This window comes from Podarcis vaucheri, assembly GCF_965113315.1.
Source record: "Podarcis vaucheri genome assembly, chromosome: Z".
NCBI classification, from domain to species: Eukaryota; Metazoa; Chordata; class Lepidosauria; order Squamata; family Lacertidae; genus Podarcis; species Podarcis vaucheri.
The window spans coordinates 4,249,149-4,268,307 of record NC_138758.1 but is presented as its reverse complement, the minus strand read 5'-3'; the positions used below and the strand labels follow the sequence as shown (position 1 = coordinate 4,268,307).

The 19,159-nt window shown below is 46.8% G+C and overlaps 1 protein-coding gene across 2 annotated transcripts in view; it reads left to right on the top strand.

Annotated features, from left to right (window-relative positions):
- The first annotated feature begins 9,025 nt into the window (after positions 1-9,025).
- SLC7A3 (solute carrier family 7 member 3) overlaps positions 9,026-19,159 on the top strand; it is a 30,308-nt gene continuing 20,174 nt past the window's right edge. The window contains exons 1-2 of one of the 2 annotated variants that reach the window (XM_082207439.1): positions 9,081-9,148; positions 13,393-13,458. The gene's annotated coding sequence lies outside the window, so the exon portion shown is untranslated. Of the gene's footprint in view, positions 9,149-13,392; positions 13,459-19,159 lie in introns of both variants that reach the window. The other variant, XM_082207438.1, reaches the window with a different exon arrangement.

Here is a 19,159-nt window from a genome sequence, read left to right as displayed (position 1 = left end):
AAGAGCTTGCATCATTGGCGGTGCTGCAAAGCATCCCGGTTAACATAGTCGGGTGTTCACACTTTTCAGAGCAGCTGAGAGTTCCCTTGTGTTCTCCCAAATTGCAGCTCTGGATAAGCACACAAAGGTTAGAGCCCAGAGCTGTAGCATCCTGGCACAGAAGATGGGGGTACTCTCTGGTGGTGCTTTCCTCTGTGCTGGAGGCGGAGGGTCAGGCAGCAGCCACTCCTGTTAATGCTCTCAGTGTGGTCAACATTTTGTTTGTTTTACTGATCTCATTACACCAGCACCTTTTATTTTATTTTTTTACAGTAACTAGGTGCGCTGAAATGACCCTGGTGAAACTTTTACTGACATGCATGGGGCCATTGCTAGGGGAGCAGCTCAGGGGGTTTGAGTCCCAAGGCTTTTCTGCCACTTCCCAAAAACAATGGCAACTTTATTTTACATAGCAGCTAGAGATCCTGCAAAGCAGGGTGTTTGTGGGAGCACAGGCAACTGCCATCTCAGTCCACTCACGAGTCTGTGCTCTGAGGTGTACTTTTGCAATCTAGCAATGCCCCTAAATGAGACCAAGTGATCTGAAATTAATTTATTCATGACAGCACTGCTGTTAAAGGGGCAGGGAGCAGTTGAAAATGTTGGCAACACTGTTCCGGAAGTCCCGTAAGAGCCTACCTGCTGGATCAGCCCGTCTAGGGCAGCATCCTGCTCTCACACTGGCCAACCAGATCCCCAGTCGGAAGCCTTCCGCAAAGCCTGAGCACAACAGCGTTCTCTCCACTTGTGATTCTCAGCAACCTGTATTCGGAGACAGAAAACAACATTGGTGGCCTTCTCTCCCATGAAGTTATTTTAAAGCTTCATTAACATGTAACCCCTGAATTTTGGGTTCCTTCCAAACTGATGCCAAAGTTTCGTGCTGTGAATCATGCTTTGTGACGTCACCGCACACACCCCAAAACTGAGTAATTGGCACAGCAAACTGGGGTTACAAGTTAACATCCAAAAATCCAGCGAAACAAATGCAGAACTTTAGCCTCAGCTTGGAGCAGATCCAAAATTTTTGGGTTACACATTAATGAAGCTCTGTTTTAAAGCATCCCAAGTGGTGGCTATTACTGTTTCTTGTGGGAGCAAGTCTGTTTGTTTGTTTGTTTGTTTCATTTGTATACCCCTTCCCTTCAGCTGCAGATCTCAGGGCGGTTCACGGCATAAAAACACATTAATAAGAACAAGAACAAAAACCATTGACCGCCACCCCCTCCTACAAACATATTTAAAAGGATGTTAAATCAGCCCAAGGCCTGGTGGAAGTAGAACATTTTAGCCTGGCAACTAACTGTAACCTAACCATGCACCCTGTTGAAGAAGTATTTTCTTCTCCCATCTCCTCCTGGCTTGGTCCAAGCACCTTTCAGTGACTCACAGTGCTGAATCCCCTATGAGCTCCAAATATATATATATATATATTTTATATATATATATATATATATATATATATATATATATATATATATATATATATATATATATGCTTTCGTAGATTTTCACGGGTACAGGAATGCAGGTTTTGGTGTCTTCGGGTGTCTTCCCGTGTAAGAGTCGGGGTGTCTGGGCGACGTTTCGACGAGGTCTCACTCGTCATCTTCAGGCTGGTGCTTTCGGCTTCTTGTTACTGGAACAGAGCAGAATCTGGTGTTTGAGTTCCTATAAATACTGTTGAGGGGTGTGGTGTATAGCCTCCAACGTTCTGGGCAGAGAGGAAGTTCCTAGATTAGTGTGCCTTTTCTTCTTTTGTTCCTTAATTACTTGAGGGATATCTTGAGTGATTTCATGAGTGATATTCTGAATACCACTGGGTGGGTCATTAAGTGTAGATTAGTTGCTAAAGCTTTCGTGTCTTGACCTCTTGAGCTTGTGAAGAGTTTTTCTGAGAAGATGGCTGTGCTGCATTTAGTTGTGCTCTGGCTTGGCTTCGTGTATAGGGGCGAGCTGTGATTTTGTGCCTTGTGCCAGCCAGATCTGTGTAGGGATTGCAGGGGGGTGCAGCATCCGGAGGTGCCACTATAGTTTGGCTACTGGATGGAGTCTGTAATATGTCTGTGGAGAGGGTCTGGGTTTGGGTCTGGTGTGGTTGATTGGTGACGGCGTTCTGTGTGCCTCTGGTTCTGGTGTCGGTTTTTGTGGGGAGGGCTAATTTCCAGATGTCTGGCAGGCGGGACGTGTCGTCACGCTTGTTCATGTTGTGAGGGTGTTTCTCTATCTCGATGGCTTCCATGATTATTCTCTTGTGGTGATGTTCCATGTTAAAGAGCAATTTGGAATCTGCAAAATTAATTTCGTGTCCTGTTTCTTTCATGTGTTGGAAAAGAGAGGAAGTTTTTTCTTCTTTTTTGACGGCATTCTTGTGTTCTGCGATACGTGCATTTATTCGTCTGTTTGTTTGTCCAATGTACGTGGCTGGGTAGACTTTGCAGGGTATTTCATAGACCCCTTGGTTTTCCAGCTGGATTTTGTCTTTTGGGTTTCTGAGGATATTGGCTATTTTTTGGTTGGTGCAGAAGGCTGTTTTGATATTGTGTTTATGGAGGATTTTGCTAATTTTGTCTGTAGTGCCCTTGATATAAGGAAGGAGGGCCATGCCATTGTTTTCTTCTGTGTCTTGGTTTTTGGGGGGTGTTTCTTTTTGGATTAGCTTCGTAACCCTGTTTTTCTGGTATCCATTGGCGATTAACACATTTGAGAGATTCTGTAACTCAGTTGTCAAGTGGTCTTTGTCAGCCAGGCGTTTGGTTCTGGAGATGAGAGTCTTGGCTACGGAGTTTATTTGTGCAGGAAACACGGGAAAGAAAAACTAGATAGCTTCCTCACACATCTCAACAGCCTACACCCCAAAATACAATTCACTATGGAAATAGAAGACAACAACCAACTCCCCTTTCTTGACGTCCTAATCTACAAAAAACCTGATGGCTCCCTAGGACACACTATCTACCGGAAAAAAAACACACACCAACCGCTACTTACATGCACAATCACACCACCACCCTGCACAAATAAACTCCGTAGCCAAGACTCTCATCTCCAGAACCAAACGCCTGGCTGACAAAGACCACTTGACAACTGAGTTACAGAATCTCTCAAATGTGTTAATCGCCAATGGATACCAGAAAAACAGGGTTACGAAGCTAATCCAAAAAGAAACACCCCCCAAAAACCAAGACACAGAAGAAAACAATGGCATGGCCCTCCTTCCTTATATCAAGGGCACTACAGACAAAATTAGCAAAATCCTCCATAAACACAATATCAAAACAGCCTTCTGCACCAACCAAAAAATAGCCAATATCCTCAGAAACCCAAAAGACAAAATCCAGCTGGAAAACCAAGGGGTCTATGAAATACCCTGCAAAGTCTACCCAGCCACGTACATTGGACAAACAAACAGACGAATAAATGCACGTATCGCAGAACACAAGAATGCCGTCAAAAAAGAAGAAAAAACTTCCTCTCTTTTCCAACACATGAAAGAAACAGGACACGAAATTAATTTTGCAGATTCCAAATTGCTCTTTAACATGGAACATCACCACAAGAGAATAATCATGGAAGCCATCGAGATAGAGAAACACCCTCACAACATGAACAAGCGTGACGACACGTCCCGCCTGCCAGACATCTGGAAATTAGCCCTCCCCACAAAAACCGACACCAGAACCAGAGGCACACAGAACGCCGTCACCAATCAACCACACCAGACCCAAACCCAGACCCTCTCCACAGACATATTACAGACTCCATCCAGTAGCCAAACTATAGTGGCACCTCCGGATGCTGCACCCCCCTGCAATCCCTACACAGATCTGGCTGGCACAAGGCACAAAATCACAGCTCGCCCCTATACACGAAGCCAAGCCAGAGCACAACTAAATGCAGCACAGCCATCTTCTCAGAAAAACTCTTCACAAGCTCAAGAGGTCAAGACACGAAAGCTTTAGCAACTAATCTACACTTAATGACCCACCCAGTGGTATTCAGAATATCACTCATGAAATCACTCAAGATATCCCTCAAGTAATTAAGGAACAAAAGAAGAAAAGGCACACTAATCTAGGAACTTCCTCTCTGCCCAGAACGTTGGAGGCTATACACCACACCCCTCAACAGTATTTATAGGAACTCAAACACCAGATTCTGCTCTGTTCCAGTAACAAGAAGCCGAAAGCACCAGCCTGAAGATGACGAGTGAGACCTCGTCGAAACGTCGCCCAGACACCCCGACTCTTACATGGGAAGACACCCGAAGACACCAAAACCTGCATATATATATATATATATATATATATATATATATATATATATATATGCTTTCGTAGATTTTCACGGGTACAGGAATGCAGGTTTTGGTGTCTTCGGGTGTCTTCCCGTGTAAGAGTCGGGGTGTCTGTGCGACGTTTCGACGAGGTCTCACTCGTCATCTTCAGGCTGGTGCTTTCGGCTTCTTGTTACTGGAACAGAGCAGAGTCTGGTGTTTGAGTTCCTATAAATACAAAAACCGACACCAGAACCAGAGGCACACAGAACGCCGTCACCAATCAACCACACCAGACCCAAACCCAGACCCTCTCCACAGACATATTACAGACTCCATCCAGTAACCAAACTATAGTGGCACCTCCGGATGCTGCACCCCCCTGCAATCCCTACACAGATCTGGCTGGCACAAGGCACAAAACCATAGCTCGCCCCTATACACGAAGCCAAGCCAGAGCACAACTAAATGCAGCACAGCCATCTTCTCAGAAAAACTCTTCACAAGCTCAAGAGGTCAAGACACGAAAGCTTTAGCAACTAATCTACACTTAATGACCCACCCAGTGATATTCAGAACATCACTCATGAAATCACCCAAGATATCCCTCAAGTAATTAAGGAACAAAAGAAGAAAAGGCACACTAATCTAGGAACTTCCTCTCTGCCCAGAACGTTGGAGGCTATACACCACACCCCTCAACAGTATTTATAGGAACTCAAACACCAGACTCTGCTCTGTTCCAGTAACAAGAAGCCGAAAGCACCAGCCTGAAGATGACGAGTGAGACCTCGTCGAAACGTCGCACAGACACCCCGACTCTTACACGGGAAGACACCCGAAGACACCAAAACCTGCATATATATATATATATATATATATATATATAAAATTGTCCAGTAGCACCTTAGAGACCCACTAAGTTTGTTCTTGGTATAAGCTTTCGTGTGCATGCACACTTGCCAGCCCTTTGTAAAATGGATGGCACCTGGGGAAAGCTTAAGGAGGGCTGACACACCCACTGATTAAGAAAATAGTTGCCAACAGAGGCATCTTCCAGAGTACATCCCTTAGGGCACTGACGCCTATTATCATGCTGCATCTTGTGAGGCTAGCTAGACACCCTGCTATGCACTGCATCTGACCTGAAGCTCTTCTGGCAGAGGTGCTGAGAGTCTGAAATTGGAGCGCCAGAAGTCCCCCATCCCTGCCTAGAGCAGAGGTGGGTAACTTTGTGGTCCTCCAGATGTTACACCCATCAACCCTTGCCATTGGCTACATTGGCTGAGGTTGATGGAGAGTTGCAGTCCCAACAACATCTGGATCAGGGATAGGAATCCTTTGACATTCCAGAGCTTGTTGGACTGTGCCACCCATCAGCCCAGCTGGTTTGGTTCCCTGGATGTCCCTGGTGCTTAACTGCTAAGTAGCAGATGGACAGCAGCTCTGAGGTCAATAGCTGGTTCAAGAATGGATCTTGGGAGCAAGAAGGAAGAGTCTCCCACTCCTCTCAAGAGGAGAAAAACAGCAACACTTCTCTCAGCAGAAGAGGAAGCAGAGCCTGCACAATCCACAAGATATTCAGCACCGCCGTACTAACTGGAAGACACAATTGCCCTCACCACATCCTCCTGAAACAACAGGTCTTGGAGTGGTGGTGAGGTGTTTTAATGTGATTGAGCTAAGCCTATGAGGACAAGAGAGGGAAAGAAGCACCTACCTCTCTCTTCTACACATTTCCCCATCTGGAAGCAGCAAGATCCTAGCTCTGGTTTCCCCCAGAGCTTGGAAGTGAATGAATGAATAAATGAATGAATGAATGAATGAATGCATCCCCTCTAAAGCAAGAAAGGGAGAGTGAATTGCGGGAAGGAAACAGGCCTGCCTCATGCTGGGGAGCAGCTGACACAAGGCAAGGAGGAAGAAGCAGCCTCAGAGGTCAGAAGCATCCATCTAAAGAGGCTTATGTGCAGGGAACAACACATTGCTTCTTGACATTTTACTGCTGAAGGCTAATCCTGCGCATATTCCCTCGGAGTTAAGACTCACTGTTCATTTCAAAGGTATTGGGAACTGCCCTGCAAACTAATGCTGAAGGGTGATATATAAATCAGTCAGGAATGAAACGGCAGAGGTGTTGGGGGGAACACAGGATTTCTATAATTGCACGCAGAAGGCCCCAGGTTCAACCCCTGGTATCTCCAGTTATTAAAGGATCTTGTGAGGCGAGGCCGAGATGGAGAGGGAGAAGTGTTGAATCCATTGCCTGGTGGAGTAAATAAAGCAAGGCCAGCTGGGTCAATAGGTGTGGATTGGCACCAGGCAGCTCAGGCTCATTAATCTCTGGAGAATGGTAGCTCCTGGCAGAACATCTGTTTCCTATTCAAAAGGGTTCAGTTCCAGGTAGGGTTAAGAGTGATGCCCTGCCTGAAATCCTGGACAGCTGACAGCTGTCAGTGTAGGCAAATGATCAGACTCATAAGAGTCTGCTGGATCAGGCCAGCAACCCATCTCGTGTGCCATCCTGTTCTCACAGCAGCCAATCAGATGCCTGCGGGAAACCCACAAACGGGACCTGAGCACAAGTGCCCTCTGCCCTCCTGCATTCAGAAGCGTTGCTGCCTCTGGCCATGGAGGCTGAGCAAAGCCATCCTGGGTCTTAACCTTCCATGGCAATAACTTCAGGTAATAAGCAACAGGGCCTTTTTACTGCAGCCTAGTCCCCCCCCCCCCAGGGAAACATGCTCAGTGGTGTCATAGATGAAAGCTCTCCAGTCTCCACTTTGAGACCTGTAGGGAATTATTTGCTCCCCAATAACTAGGATTACTAGAAAAACCATGCAAGCAAGGTGTTCTTGTATAGATGTGTCTTCAGTGCTGGGAAAATACCCTAGGTAGCCCAGAACAGACCACAGAATCCAGAAACCAAATAGACGGACATTTATTTAGGCATTGCAAGGCCAGTGTGACACAACCTCAGGCAGCAAGTAGTGAGGCATGGCACACCAACTGCGAAAACAGTACAGTACAGGCATTTATACACTTACAAGCAAAGGGGCAGGCGTGTCCCTATATGGCAGTACTTCCTAATAGTAATAGTAATAGTAATAATTTATTTATACCCTGCCCATCTGGCTGGGTTTCCCGAGCCACTCTACTAGCTTATTGTGGCTTAATCACAAAGCATAGCAACTTTCTTATATTTCATTCCTTCCTTTGTCCTCAACAGTTATAGCAATAGATGCTTTGCGCATGTCACTCCGTCCTCGTCTCATGGCTCTCTTGTGCACACAGCCTTCATGTTCCAACCTTCCCCTGCTCAGCCCTTCTCACACGCATTTCGATTTTCCTCCTATAATTCCTGTAACTCCCAATAATTATCCAACAAGACCGTAGGCAGGCCTGTCTCTCCTGAAGTTTCCAGCAACTGGTATTCAGAAGCATCGCTGCCTCCGACTGTGGAGGTAGAGCACGGCCATCAGATTTAGTAGCCACTGAGAGCCTTTTCCTGCATGAATTTAAAGACAAGTTGGTGGGCATCTCATTCCTGGGTTAAATAGACTAAACGCATGGGCGTAGCCAGGATTTATATTGCTGGGGAGAAGAGGGGGCAGGATGTCATCATCCTCTGTCAGGCTCTGCCTAGCAGATCGGAATGAAATGTCTCAAACAACAGTTGTTTTAGTACTTTCTTTTGACCCCAAGTGCTCAGAAAAAAATCTGTCAAAATCTTCATTCATTTGAAAACTAGGAAATTAAATAAAAAATTAATATCAGGGGCTGCCTTTCATGCAGTTTACAAGTATATTTTGCAAAATTACTAAGAAAATGTCTTTTTCATCTTATTGTTTAAAAAATCTAAACTAAAACAAGTTTTCTTGGATTTGCTGAAAAACTTTTTCTGTGTACTTAAGCTTATTATGGTCAAAGGGTTAAAGCTCCAAACCTTTTTCCTGGTCTTTAGCAAACTTTCCTTTTACAATTTAACCCCCCCCCCCAATTATTAATTTAATGGGCACAGTCTAACCGCACAATATTATTTTACACACTGTATAAAAGAACACCATACCAGCTTAGCTGAGAGTTTGGCCCACTGAACAGGGCATTATTCTGAGTAGGCCTCTGTAGGATTTGTGCTGCGAGTATTCTGTAGGAATAGGAAACATTGGGGGAAGGTTTTTTAATGGAGGGATTTAGTGGAGAGAGACAGCGGTCATAGAATCATAGAGTCGGAAGGGACCATGAGGGTCATGTAGTCCAACCCATTGAAATCCTATGTGTGGTTCGATTCGAACCAACGACCTTGAGATTAAGAGTCTCATTACCAACTGAGCTATTTGTCAGGTGGAGCGCTGCTTTATGTTTCTGGAAGGAGAGGCAGCCAGTGAAGCTGTGGACAGAACTTGGCTCGGTCAGCAGAAGAGACTGAGACTCTCAAGGTCGTGGGTTCGTGCCCCACATTGGGCAAAAGATTCCTGTATTGCAGTGGGTTGGGCTAGATGACCCTGGATCCAATTCCAATTCTATGATTCAAACTGTTCCAAGGAAGGGGCAGGCTGTCTCGGACACGTGTCATTTTGCACGGTGGTGCTAGCGCTGCCCGCTTCATTCACACGATGCTGTTCGCTGGGCAGAGGTGCCACAAGCGCGCTCCTCTGCCATCTAGCGCCTTTTGCCTCGAGGAGGCGGGCGCAGCTTTGTCCCCCCCCCCATCGGCCCGCCCCCTCCGGTCCTCGCCACTTGATATTGCTGGCCGCCCGCCCTCGATTCTCCTTTCTGGGATTTGCTGGCTGCTGAGCTGCGGGAGGCGCCGGATCTGCGCTGCTTTGGCTGGTGAGAGGCGGGGACAGGGCAGTGGGGCGCGCTGGGCTGCTGGAAGCCGGGGAGGCCGCGGCTCATTCTCTTCCCCTCTCCTCACTCACTGACTGCCGAGTAGCTGCCTCTTTTGCAAGCGGAGTGCCGGGTTGCGTCAGCGCCTCCCTACCGGGAGCGCGCCGACCAGCCAGGCAGGAGTTCAACAGGTGTAGCTTCAGTTTCCCGCGAAGATTCGGGCGCTATAACTTTTTAGGGCTTCCTCCCGCCGCCACCTTTGCGCGGTGAAGCGCGCTCTGTCCATGCTCAGACACACACAGACACAAAACCCCGCTTCGTAGAGGCGCCGCGTGACCTTCCCCCTTCCCTGAAAGAAGGTTCCGCATCTGGAGCAAACTGCGCCCTGGTGCCCCGCAGGTGGGAGGGCGGTTTGGGTTAGCTTGCGGCTGCCCCCGTAAATATCTGTCTGCAGAGCAGAGGGGAGTGGGACGGCATCGAGCTCGCTCCGGGAGGTTGCATCATCCATCTTTTCCCTATAGTTTAGGGAGTAAGATCCGGTTGTGAGAAAGATCTGAGCACGCTTCTCTCTCATTCCACACCTTTTCCTGCCGACATCCTGGCTTGAGTTTTCCCTGAGCTGTTGTTGATGTTGGTTCCTACCCCAAGCAGCAGACATCCTTATTGGCGACCAGGGCTGCTGTCCTCACTCCAAATTCAACACCCCTGCCCTGCCCAAAACAACCCCTGCCCTTTGGAAAGGTGGGCAAGGCAGTTGTAGACAGACTGTATCTGTCCCCGTATCTTCTATGTATGTTTGTGTCTCGCCCTGCAAGAGTGAAGTTCAGGTTGGGGCGCTTTGGGATGAAAAATCAAATCAGATTCCTGAACATGGCAGAGGCAGCCGCTGTAAGGAGACTTGCCAGGAATTCGGAGAAGGGGAGAACAGTAGCCAAGACAGAGATCGTATCATTCCTGTAGCATTTTCATAACAACTGCCAACCCCTTCTATTGTGTTCACTCCAGATTACTCTGCCTTAGTTTGCTTTTTTTGTGAGGGTCTGATTTAACTGATTCTCCTAACCTGCCGAAATGCCCATCCCACCCCAAAATAATAATGGAACGCTGATATACCAGTCACCCAACTTTCCTGTCCATCAGTCTGATGCTGCCGGTACAATGTTATGTATGCATTTTTCATTGCATTAATTTCATACATGCACATTTTCTTGTTGGCTATCTTATCTATATCTTGCTTTTACACTTAAAACTCTACCTCTGTGCCTCTACAAAGAGAATACTGGGAAGACTCTGCCCGTTGACCAGAGGATAGAATCATAGAGTTGGAAGGGACCCTGAAGGTCATCCAGTCCAGCCCCCTGCAATGCAAGAATCTCTGCTACAGCATCCATGACAGATGGCCACCCAACCTCTGCTTAAAACCTCCAAAGAAGGAGAGCCCACAACCTACCTGAGGGAGACCGTTCCACTGTTGAACAGCTCCTAGTGGATCTCGGGGGTGGGGAGAGAATGCAAGCAAGCCCAGTGGTCGTTGGCTTGCCTCTATGGACCCTTCAGTCGTTGCTGGCTGCACAGCCGGACAACACCTTTGTGCGGAACCAACCATGTTGTCATAAAAGAATGGCAGGCTGTCACATCCTCCAGAACTCTTCATTGCAAAGAGTAGGAGGGGGCGGCAGTTGAGGAAAAACAAGAAAGCAAAAAACTACAGATTTGGGCGGGGTGTTGATTCAGACTGTCCAGGCCGTGGGAAATTCCTTGTCCAATTTCTGACTTTCAGCTGCTAAATTAAAAAAGAGTGTGGGTGCGGGAACTGAGCCCTGCCCAGAACAGCCCCTGGCATTATTCGGTGCTTTTGGCTGCAGCAGTTGCTTGGCTGAGTCCTGTCTCCGTAGAGAAGAGAAGGCAGTGCCTCCCTTTACTGCCTCTGGATTGTTGTAGCTCAGTGGGTAGAGCACAGTGCTGATAATGCCAAGGTTGCAAGTTCAGTTCCCAAATGCATTGCAGAAGCTTGGACTAGATCAGCAAACTTTTCCAGCAGGGGGTCAGTCCACTGTCCCTCAGACCTTGTGCGGGGCTGGACTGTATTTTTTGGGGGGGATGAACAAATTCCTATGCCCCACAAATAACCCAGAGATGCAACTGAAATAAAAGGGCACATTCTACTCATGTAAAAACACGCTGATTCCCCGACTGTCTGCAGGCCGGATTGAGAAGGCGATTGGGCCTTAGTTTGCCTTCCCATGGACTAGATGCTCCTCAGGGTCCCTTCCAGCCAGTGCCGGATTTATGTATAAGCTAAACAAGCAATAGCTTAAGGGCCCCACTCTCTTGGAGGCCCCCCAAAAAATAAAAGAAAAAAATGTACATTTACAAAATTTTAAGTTAGAGCTTAATAGTTATTTCACTATTAACATCCTTCTTAATTGTATTTCACTACAGTGGTACTTTGGTTTACCACCATAATCCATTTTGGAGGTCCATTTGTAAACCAAAACAGGTTGTAACCCAAGGCGCACTTTTGCCAATGGGGCCTCCAAAAAAAAATTGTTCATAATCCCCCCCCCAAAAGGGTTGTAATCCTTAAAAAGGTTGCAAACTGGGACATGCACTTCCAGGTTTGACGTGTTTGTAATCCAAAATGTATGCAAACCAAGGTACCACTGTATTAATATACTTCTTAATTGTATTTCAGGTCAACAATTACTTTGATAAAATACATATTTTGTTATGTGCAAATAACTTTAGATACCTATTAGGTCCATAAATTACCATATAGCATATACAGTGGTACCTCTGGTTGCGAACAGGAGCCGAGCAGAACGCAACCTGTGTCTGCGGGTCGCAATTTGCCACTTCTGTGCATGTGCGTGACATCATTTTAAGCATCTGTGCATGCGCGAGCTGCGAAACCCAGAAGTAACCCGTTCCACAACCTGAAAATATTTAACCTGAAGCAAACATAACAAGAGGTATGACTATATTCAACACAACAATTTGTTGTTGACAAAGGACAGCTGGACATATAAAGGGCCCCATTACCTCCAGTAGCTTAGGGCCTCATCAAACCTAAATCTGGCCCTGCTTCCAGCTCTACAATTCTACAGTCCTGTTATTCTAATCCACAGGTAACTCCCAGTATGAAACGTGCCCTCTTAAAACTGGTGCAGTTTTATACTGTGGGGAAAACATTAACAATACTCCTCACTTGAAGGAATATGCCTCTGAGCACCATTGCTTTTATGTAGGTCCTGTTTGTGGGCTTCCTGGGGTAATCTGGTCAGTCAAGAGGAGGAAAGTGCTGGATTTAGAGAGCTGTTAGCCTGATCCAGCAAGCTGCTCTCAGATTCTGGTGAAATCCTGCTTACTGAATGTGCTAGAGGCATGCTCTCCAGCAACTTCTGGACTCCAGCTCCTGCCAGCCCCAGCCAGTGTGGCCAGTGCTCAAGGATGGTGGGAGTCATGGTCCAGCACCATCCAAAGGGCAGCACATTTTCCCGTCTCTGCATTGGAGGGTAGCAGCTTCCAAAATCCCTTTGCAAAAAACAATTGCCCCCTTACTGGAGGCAATGCTAATATCTGTGTTCCTTAGATACACTTGGCCTTGCTGGGAAGTAGCAGGCCGGATCCCAATCCTGAGGCTATATTGAGAACAGGATGCATGAACAGGTCAGGGGCCTTCCAGGATGAGGAGTGGCTCAGTGGGGCATTGGAGAAGGTTTAAAGGGCGCTTGTGGTGCTAGCCTCAGGATCCCATCTCGTCTGTTTATCCTGCTATTGTTACCTGTGGCACTTAAAACTCCTAGGTCTTTTGAAATCAAGGAAGGGCGGGGAAAACCCTTTCATCCCTGTGTTTGAGCATGACTTCTGCTCAGGTTTGCACCCTGGGGGCTACTTCCTGCCTGTGCCTGCCATAGCTTGGTGACGAAGTATCTGTCTCGCATGCAGAAGGTCCAGTCTCCAGGCAAAGCTGAGAGAGCGCCTGCTCTGAAACCCCAGCGAGCTGTCACTGCAGATAGCTCCAAGCCAGATGGACTGTTGGTCTGACTCTACATAAGGCAGCTTCCGATGTTCCTCGGCAGTGTGGTAGTGGGGAGCAGAAGAGGGTCAGTTGGCAAGCAGGGGAAGAGGAACTGTAACTGTACCCAGCATTCCTCAGTCTATTTGTGCCCAGGAATCAGAGTACAGTACAGCAGACCTGCTCCCAGCTGCTTTCTGACTTGCCTTGCTGTTTCCCCTCTTCCTAGAATATATCTGTGGGGAAGAAGTGCTTGATATTAACTGAGCAGCAAGTAGCTTTTGAAAACAGCCAGGTGGGTACTTCCTTTTGCTCCCAATTCAGCTCTGCGAATGTTTCTCCTGTTTGTTCTTATCCCTATTGCATGACTTCCACCGATAATATCGGGATGAGCTGAGCACTTTCTTGGTTGCAGGAGGGGAGTCTGAGCCCGTGTTCACACACACACACACACACACACACACACACACACACACACACACACACCTCCTACTCAGTCAAGCAGGAATTTTTGTAAGCCTCTGAATGACACTAAGAACACTTCAGGAAATTGTGTGCAGTCCCAGCCAGGTGTGTGTTTGTGTCTTGGGTGCTTGGAGTGTTAAGTGCACCATCTCCCAGATTTTTTAATAACTTGTGAGATGAAAGAGCCAGTTGTACAGATGATACTCTTCTTCCTTCTAGCAAGGGAACAAGGGTGGTTTAGATCTTTTCTTTGGTCCTCTGCTTCAGATCTTTCTTGTGGAGCAGCTGACTTTAAAGCAGACCTCATTAGCACTGCATTATAGATTAGCTCCTGGAGGTTTCAGAAAGTTGGGCAAAGTGCTCTGAAATGCCTCAGAGCTGCGGTTGAGTAAATAGAGCCCTAGTGGGAAGGAATCCCTTCTGGAAATTGCTCCAGTTTGAAGGCTAGTAGACTAATCTCTTCCTGGTTTGGGTTTTTTAACATCTCTATGTTCTCTGCCTTCCTCAACATGAGGATGATGGGTGGCTTGAATTCCAGCTCCCATCAGCCCCCTGCTAACCTAGCAAAGAGCTGGGAATTATGGAAGTTAAAGTCAACATCTGTGATCTACAGAGCAAATTGAGGGGCGGGGTAATGGGTGAATGCAGTTCTTTGCCTTGAGGCACTTCTTGTTTAGTTGTTTAGTCGTGTCCGACTCTTCGTGACCCCCTGGACCAGAGCACGCCAGGCACTCCTGTTTTCCACTGCCTCCCACAGTTTGGTCAAATTGAGGCACATTTACAATCTTTTGAAACACAGTGGTACATGCTTAAACTTGGTTTTAGTTAGGCTTGAGAGCCAAGGATTTTCTCTCATCCATTCCTTAGGGTCTATAACATACTGTGTGTCATTTATGGCCTTCCTGAGCTGGAGTGTGGATCAGTTAGGTTGCTAAGCCAAGTGGCAAGGAGAATGCACTTTTACGAACATGGGAAACTGCCCTATGTTATTGCTCCACCTAGCTTGGTGTTGTCTGTACTGACTGGCAGTGTCTTTACAAGGCTTCAGGCAGAGGATTTTCTCCTTGCCACACTTGGTGATGCTGGCAGCTGATCCCAGGACCTTTTCCATGCCAAACACATGGCTCTGCCTCTGAGTTGCAGACCTTCCCCAAGGAGGGAAGTTCTGTGAGTGGGAGAAGAAAACCCAGCAACCTCTCTTAATCTCTCTGCAAGAGACATGACACCAGCTAGGACCAGCCAGTGGCACTGCGTGACTTGGGACCCACCCAAAGCACATTTCATTCCGTGCCCTGAGTTGCCTCCAAATGTAGTGTATCCTGTAGCTTAATAAGCCATGCAGAGGGCCGTGTGTGTGTGTGTGTGTGTGTGTGAGAGAGAGAGAGAGAGAGAGAGAGAGAGAGAGAGAGAGAGAGAGAGAATCCTTCGCAGACTTGTCGAGGCAAAGTTAAATGAGTTGAGCAGCTGCAACAGAAGGAAGAGGGCTTGCTTTTCATCTTCAGTGACTGGCTGATTCAGTTGGCTGCCTCTTCCAGCAGCTCCTTGTAACTGTCCAGGACTTTTGCCCTCATCAGTTCACGCTCAGATGACTCTTCCTCTGTGACTATCTCTCACTGAGAAAGAGGCCGCGGTAAAAGTGTAACTGCTCAGTGAATCATTCCTGCCCAAAATGGGAACCAGCAAATTGGCAGGGTGATGCCCCAGTCTGTCACGGGGAGTGTGGCTGTGCCTATCCTACAGGCTATTACTGGGCTGTTCTTTATCTGGTGTTTCCGACAGAGCTTCCAGAGCAGCAGGAAGGGTCTTGTCTGCAGGGTAGAGACTGCTGCTCTCCAGGGAAGAGATCGGCCTGAGGTTCTATACTCTTCTCTCAGAGTCTTTGCAGGGTGGAAGCCTAAGGCACCAGGAGTGGGAACCTGGGAGGGTGACTGGAATAAGCGACAATTGGCATATTGAGGGCCAGACCTGACACCTGTGGCCAGCTGCAGTGGGTGCAAGCCAAGCACCCCACGGGTTCAGGAGGGTCCCACACACTTCTCTCAGCCTTCCCCCAGTGGCCCATAGACAATGGCAGCAAATCTCTGCTCTCCCCTGCAGTGGCTGCCTGCCACTTTTACTGACCTGAAATGCAATGCCTTTGCCTATATAGCTAGGTGATTTTGGCATTGCATGGTGACCACCATGGAGAGGAGCCAAGCTTGGTTTTTATTCAAAAGTGCATTGCCACTGAAATGCTGCCCAGTGGAGAGTGGCTGGCAGGAGAGTCAGTGGGGTGGGGAGGTTTTGCATAGAGGTGGCCATGTTGGGGTGGCAGTTGTAATGGCAGCACTGTGCCAAGGAGCCCCTGAGATCTGGCATCAGCTCTGCAGCAAGGGCACTTTCAAGGCCTCAGCTCCTCTTGAACATGGCGATTTCCAGTGTTGCTCTTCCCACAGCCAGCTCTGCTTGTCCTTCTGAAGGTGTGTGTTGTTTCCTTAATAAGTTACGCCTCATGAACAGCAGCCATCATAAGGAGACCACCTCTCCGTGTCTGCGCCTCCCTGTTGGGACTCACGATGGGAGTAGCAGGTGGTGGAGCTCTTCAGGGGGTCTGGCATTGCTTGGGCTTGGCAATTACGTTTCCCTCTGGAGCAAACAGAGGGAAAAGGAGCAAGTGGGGGGGGGGGACTGAAAAACAAGCAAACAACCAAGACCTGTTTCTTGTATTTTGCAACTTTCATTATTGCACCTGTGTTTTTTTTTTTAATCAACACATCTTTTTATTGTGCAGGACTGAGTTACGGTCTCAAAAGTCCTCCTGATCAGGAGAACAAACAAGGAGATCTAAGAGCTGAAAATGCTAACTCCACAATAAACCAACTTTTCAGTTAAGCTTTTAATTTTAACCCATCCTGTCTTCAGGAGATTATAAGATAATGCATTTGGGAAGAAAACTCTGAAACGAACCATTAATTCTTGGTACCCGCAAGACACCCCTTAACCGATAACCCATGAATCGTGTTTGCTTGCCAAAGTCTAGATTATTGTCTTTGTCTCCATAGCTCATTAAAGTGCAGCTCCCACATTCAGGTGAAAATTGCCAACTATTTCTCCCTCTGTCTCTGTCTCTCTTTAAAGGAATGATGGTTTGTAGAATCATAGAATCATAGAATCATAGAGTTGGAAGAGACCACAAGGGCCATCGAGTCCCAACCCCCTGCCATGCTGTATTTCTGACAGCATCATGCCACTCAGGTGGCTTACCTACCTCTGGCCTGCTTTTGCTCCCCGAACCTTCAAAATATTTGGGCAAAATCCTCCCAATGCAGCTTATAGCAGAGCAAAGACATATAGATTGTAATAAAACCACAATCCAAAACTAAAAATAATTGCTATTACATTATTAATAATTTGTCAGGTTTTCCACGAAGGTGTCTGAAAGCGGTGTCTGAAACAAGTAGAAACAAGAAAATTATGAAATATTAAAAATAATTATTAAACATTGTATAAGCATTGGGGTAGTAAAACCGTAGCACTTAAAAACAACACAGGAACACTGCATATTAAAAAGCAGTGTTAGCAGGGAGGAAGTGTTCAGACTCTTGTTTAAAAGTCACTAGAGTCAAACCTTGGTTTCTGAACGCCTTCGTTATCATGCGTTTTGGCTCCCAAATGCCAAAAACCTGGAAGTAAATCTTCCGATTTTCAAACGTTTTTTGGAACCTGAATGTCCGACACAGTTCCGCTTGAGTGTGAGAAGCTCTTGCAACCAATTGGAAGCCACGCCTCAGTTGTTGAACATTTCGGAAGTCGAACACTCTTCCAGAACGGATTACGTTCAACAACCGAGGTTTGACTGTAACGTAGAAGCCATGCATACTTTGCTAGTGAAGGAGAGCCATATGCACCTGTCTCTAGTGGCCACAAGTTTCATGGCAGGCCCCCATGGTTAACCTTAAGGCCTGAACTGGTGTGAGTATCCAAATAACCTGGTCCCAAACCACTCAAGCCTTTAAAGGTGAACACCAGCACTTTAAAATGGGCCAAGAATCAGGACATGAACAGCAAGCCAGTGTAATAGGTGTTATGTGCTTTGAATAGCTAGTCCAGTCTTTGTCAGCCTGGTGCCCTCCAGATGTTTTGGACTTCAGGTGTGGCTGAGGCTAACATACTCTCCAACATTTCTCTGATGAAAATCAGGACATCCTGTTCAACAACTGTTGTTGTTGTTGTATTCAACAACTGTTGTTGTTGTTGTTGTTGTTGTTGTTGTTGTTGTTGTTGTTATACCTCGCCCATCTGACTGGGTTTCCCCAACCACTCTGGAAGGCTTCAAACACATATAACAACATAAAACATTAAACATTAAAAAAACCTTCCCTACACAGGTCTGCCTTCAGATGTCTTCTAAAAGTTGTATAGTTACTTATCTATCTCCTTGGCTTGGGAGGTGCATAATTGAGCCATACCCTCCAACATTTCTCCAATTGAAATAGGGACGTCCTAAGGAAAAGCAAGACATTCAATGAGAAACCAGGGCAGCTTCTGTAAATCCAGGACTGTCCCTGAAAAATAGGGACACTTGGAGAGTCTGGGCCAAGGAGAGTTATAGTCCTAGTTGTAGTTCTGTTGTGGCCCAACAAGCATCTGAGCAGCTGTATTTTGCACAAGGTGATTTAAAGAGCATCTGTCCAAGGCAGACTTGAATAGAATGTGTTGTGGTCATCTAGTGTGTGTGTAATGATGCAAGGACCACTTCCTCCAAATAGCTTTCTGTAATTCTAGAGAGCCGCCAGCAAAGGCTTTGCTTAAGGAATGGGTCTGGTATCCAATCTGTATGTTTCATATAGCTTTGTGAAGAACCCAGAATATGAATGGCATATTGTGTTTGTGTAGCTGGCAGCTTTGTTTTTTGGCTGCAGAACTAAATCAAGCTTGTTCTCTGGAGCATGGCTCCCTATTTGTAGCCCAGTGAAAAGATCTAAGTTGGTATGGAGATTTTGGCAACCCTGTTTCTAGGCTGCCCTGTGCATGGGCATGGGCTTGCAGGGTGGAGTGCTGTGCTGTCACCACCACCCAAATTAAAAATCAAAATCCCTGAACATAGAAAAGTAGGATATAAGGGGATTTCTTCAAATATGGGAGGTTCTGCCAGCAATCTAAAGTGATAACAGCACAGAAATAGATTTAGACCAACAGAGCAGCCTAACATTAGCCAGAGAGTGGGCATCTGATGCCAACAGGGAAAGGGAGGCACAGCTTCTGGCTCTTGCCAGTCACAGCCTTTTCTTGCTTTCTTACCCCAGGCTTCCTTTTCTTCGGCAGTAACCTAGGTTACGCTAGTTTTCAGCTGGAGCTGGGGCCAGGCAACCATGACCTTCTCTGGTGCTTCCTTCTGCTCAAGTAAAATTATTATCTATTAATAGGATCAGATGAGCATTGAAAGGCACAATTAACTTCCTTGCTCTGGCGGTGAAATGTGAGGTCAGTTGCTCTTCCGAGGAGGAAGCGTTTAATTATGTGTTTTGCCAACCCAACTGCCATCCTCCTAG